Source organism: Berghia stephanieae, chromosome 9 (assembly GCF_034508935.2).
Source record: "Berghia stephanieae isolate SIO BIC M18660-M18661 chromosome 9, UCSD_Bste_1.3, whole genome shotgun sequence".
In the NCBI taxonomy this organism is placed as follows: domain Eukaryota; kingdom Metazoa; phylum Mollusca; class Gastropoda; order Nudibranchia; family Aeolidiidae; genus Berghia; species Berghia stephanieae.
In genome coordinates, this window is record NC_088368.1 from 8,218,069 (window position 1) to 8,223,132 (window position 5,064).

At 31.0% G+C, this 5,064-nt stretch overlaps 1 protein-coding gene across 1 annotated transcript in view; it reads left to right on the forward strand.

Annotated features, from left to right (window-relative positions):
* LOC144979606 (large ribosomal subunit protein uL29-like) overlaps positions 1-5,064 on the forward strand; it is a 38,394-nt gene that overhangs the window by 953 nt on the left and 32,377 nt on the right. The gene's annotated exons all lie outside the window — the stretch shown is intronic.

Below are 5,064 nucleotides of genomic sequence, written 5' to 3' on the forward strand. Positions count from 1 at the left end.
TTATTATATTATACAAAAATAATATTGTGAGAAAGTGTGAGTAAAGAATATTTTCAAAGGACTTAACTTTTCACGCTCCACAGCAGCTTGAACCAGTGGTCCACAATTCAAAAAGCTGAGTGCCACACCACAAGCAAAAAGCTGCACATTGCATGATTTATTATTAGGCCAAAAAACATTCCTTAATTAAATATATATATTTATATAATCAGTGGACAATCTTGTAGCCTACATGTGCTGTGCATGAAGCCTTAATGGACATGTTCACTAATATCGTTCAGCAAAGCCATTTTCATAAAGTCATACAGACATAAAAAGCCCTTTTATTTTTTTATCATAAGTCAATACATATATTTATTGGTCTCTTAACCATTCAATAAGTAAGATATAGAGTTTCCTTTATCTCTTATACAAAGTTTGACATTTTGATTTTTGATGATGTCAAGAAACTATGATGACCTCCAATTTGTGTAATAATTATTTTATTTTTTCAGTGAATTCCGCTGTTTCCCACTGTTATAAAACTTATTTATCTCCTACCAACACGGTATTGCCGGTCTTGGCTACAGCAAAATGCTGATCTCTATCAACCTTTTTATTAATGATGACATGATACACATCTTTTATTTTTATTTTAAATTCATATTTTGCTGTTTTCTTAAGTTTTGAAAACTTGGATCCTTTAAAACCATTAATTGACCCGTAATACATCAAAGAGAGGTGTTCATTTTCATTCCCGGAACAAAGTCATAATAATTTATTAGAATAATATAGGGCACCATACACAATGAAATATTTTCCCCTGACAAAATACCCAATTGAGGCTGTGGTCAAACATGCCCTGTAAAATGCAAATAAACCATTACATCATAACGAAAGTTCCAACAATTACCCGTTGACACCCAGACGGTCAGATGCGTTAAATCTAATAAATCACATAGGAAGTCGGTCATAATAGACTCACTCAAAGTCATTGTAGATCAGATCAATAAACCTACTTAACTAAAGGCATGGTATGATTCCATTCTCATTCATTTGAGTAGAGACCATTTTCGATTTGATAAATAAGAAGAAGAAAAAAAACTCTTCAATTAATTAGCATGATTTTTAGTTAATAATCAGTCAACATTATACATACACTACACACACACAAAATAAACAGCAACCAAAAAAAAACTTGCGCAGTTCCAATAACTGACTTCGACGGTGTCAAAATTATTGATTTAATGTATAGATTTATCTAAAATTTAATAAACTGTACTCGTCATTAAGTTGGAAATAAGCAAGTTTGCCAGTATAGCAAGTTTTTACCATATATAAATATTTATGTATAACTATAACACACGAGGAGGACCATGATAACAGTTAAATGATTTGTTATATTTATATTTCTAATTCCATATTGTTTTAAGATAATATTTTAATATAAAAAAATGTATCTTTTTATATTTATATATTTATTTCATATGTGATAGAGTTTTACATTATGGAAGCCTTTTATTTTTATTAACCATGATATAAAAGAATAATATCTCACCAGTTGACTGAAATACAGATGTCCACAATAAAGATTTATTTAAACAGGGAAATTTGGAGAATTCTTATTAGTTTCAGCCTGGCTTTATTTATTTTCCTTGTTATTCCACCGCTTATCAAGGAAATTTTGCCTCAGAGCTAAAATGACTTTCGTCAGCCCAAAATGAAAGAGTCAAATTATCCTCCTTTGTGGGTACCAATGATTAGACCTACTTACTTTTCTGATCTCCTGCTGCTGGACATCTGTAATTTTTCAGAAGTTAATTTTCCAATAACTAATATCAGTCACAAAACTTGAATTTGCATATGAATAGAGGGATCCGATACTGTATTGGTAAATTATTTTTCTTTCACTTTGAATCAAATACTGGTTGTGATACAGAGAGTTTTTCCTCCCTCGTACGCGTAGACAGGCCCAAATCCTTGGTGCTGCCCTTAAAATAACCATGTGTTGAAAAGGGTGTTATCTAAAAGTTGTTAGTATAAACAAATCAGTAAACAATAAATAAATGATTTAAGGAGATATTGATTCATTATTATGATAATATTTTTATTTTTTGCTTTTAAAAGTTTGAATGCGGTCTTTAGACCTTCAACGGTGGACCAGGGAGGTCGCTCTTGTTGTCTCTAATTTCTCTTGATATCTGATTTCCGGTTTCTATGTTGCTTTCCGTCCTTGCCCTGAAATGAGATAACTTGTTGTGCTAGTTCTGCCTGAGATCTTTAATCGAGAGGGAAATTGTCCCATATAGTTTCCATATTTTGGAAATAACATTTTTTAAATTGTAAATCATCTCTTCTTGGCTAAAGTTTTTAGTTTTGAATAGTTTTGCAAGCATTTTGTAATCACCGAGTGTATTCTTCATATCAGAATCTTTTGTTAGTCTCACACCTGACTCATTGATAGATTGCTCTTGTAATCTTCATTTATTTTGTTGTTGTTGCTGCCAACTTGAACTAGTCCCTATTACTAACCTTTTATTTTGGGGGGGGGGGGGGGGGGGTGATATTCTAATTCAAATCTACAATCTATCACATCATTTTCCTTTTTACGGATCGCAAAATAATAGTAAATAGCATAATAAACCACATAAATAAAAATATAGGTCAGAATATATTACAGTATTTCTCTCCTTGGCCATGTGGAAGATGTACCAATGAATTCTTCATCTTAATTTCGTTACAAATGATAAGCAATTTTGTTTTAAATAAAACAAAAATGGCTATATCAAAATGGAGATTGACTCATCATTGACTCATCTTGCTGAAAACAAAAACCAAACAACAAAGCATCGATGAATTGGTGGTCCATCATTGCTGACTGTTCTAAAGGCAAAGGTAAAAGGTCATTGACTAACAATTATTATTAGGTTTACAAACATTTATTCTTATATCCACTTATCTATCAGTACAAATTTATTGTTTTACGGTAGTATAGTACATCTAAATTACCAAATTAAAGTGCAAAACATAGTCAACGATATACATATACATATATATTTTTTACTTTTTCTGTCATTGCTGACTGTTCTAAAGGCAAAGGTAAAAGGTCATTGACTAACAATTATTATTAGGTTTACAAACATTTATTCTTATATCCACTTATCTATCAGTACACATTTAATGTTTTACGGTAACATAGTACATCTAAATTACCAAATTAAAGCGCAAAACACAGTCAACGATATACATGTACATATTTTTTACTTTTTGAGTCATCATTAAATAACATAATTCATATCAATTTGTGCTGTTCATATTCACGTGTCCAGAAAGGATATATAGAGGTCTAGTATGGTTGTGATATTTTAAAATCTATCTATCAAAATCCTTCTTATTCATAACTTTATTTATGCTGGTTTCAATATTTTTTTGCTAAACGAAAGAGTGAAAATGGAGAGGCTTCGTATGGGAACAAAACAGACAATGGATATTTCGGGTACAAACCCTTTGTCAGCACAACAATACACAAATTAACTTGGAAAACAAATAAAATAAAATGCAAAATAACTTGTACGTGTATCGTCTGTATACCGCTTTCTAATATTTTTTTGCATTGCTTTTCTTTTGCTGGCTTCTGTCAAATAAAATGTTTTCATTTATTATGTTAGAAAAATTAGTTTATTAGAATTTTTTGTGTAGTATTGTAGACAATTCATGTATATAGGATGAAACTGATTTTTTTAAAGACAAAAACCGTGCACTTTGTCGTAGATGTTGGTTTGTGCAAGTTTAGTCATTGGACAACAGATGGACATTGATCATGGCCTTAAAATCTCTTACCTTTGAAAATGGGATGAAAGACTGAATGAGCAACTTAATTCATGATGGTCCATACGAGGAAGAAATCTGTTTTCTGAATTGCTTTCTGTCTTTGTCTTGGAATGAGGTTACTTGGTTTTGTCCTTTCCCATGCCGGTGTCCTTTGTAGGGAGGTAATCACCAAATGTATTGCCATGGTTTTTGGGCGATGATATTATTTCCCTTGTAAATCATATGTGTACTGTTGTATAATTGTTGTTTTGAATATATAATGTAAGCATTTGAGAGTATTCCTCTTCTAATTGAGATTCCGATGCTTGTGTCTTGATGAGATTTAGGTGATCTCAATCTGTGCAAATTGATAGTATAGTATGCTCTTGGAATCTATATCTGTTCCTTATTTTAACCAACCCCCTTTGTCTTACTTTGTCTTGTATGCTTTTAATTGTACATCTAGAATTTTTTTCACTATCCCATTTCATTCCTTTTTTCTCGCGCTGAAATGACCTAAATGTGCCGAGAGCGCCGTAAAACCCTTAAAAACAAACATAAAAACAGTTGCTGATAATCAAGAAATATTTGAATGAGGGAATAAAGAACTCAGCTCCCCAAATACATGGAAACTGTTTACGCCTATATGCTTGTTCTGATCTCAACAATTTTCAAGTCCGTCATTCTTTATTGGTTTATCATGATGAATGTTTGGGCTTTTCACTTCTATTTTTTAAGTTTTTCCTCGCATTTTCTTTCTTACTTGTACTCTCCAATTCAAACTGAATGAAATAAAAATAAACAGGATTATTTATTTTGTGTACTTTCATGGGCTAGTCGTGCTTAATTCTCTTCATTTTGAATTGAAATCAAATTTGTTTAATTAGCTTTGCATTATATTAAGAGAGTAAAGATATGTATTTGAGATGTTTCCTTTACCACTGTTTGCTTTCATTTATTTGTTGAAACTTTTCCATTGTTGTTTGTCTATAACAATAGTATGTAATTCTCTCAACAATTTACTTTTTTATCTTATTTCTCATTCAAACTGTATCGTTCTCATACATATATTTTTCATTTGTTTATCGATTCTTATTACCTGGTCTATGATTGAGTCAATACAATGTTCATAAAATTAAAATAATGTGATTTTCATACCATGTTATATTTATTTCTGTCTGCTAACAATAATAAAAAGCAATCTGTGATTTCTATCAAGTTATTTACGCTTTTGAGTTGGTTTGATGGGGGTTTTTTTTGGTTGTTGTTACTGGA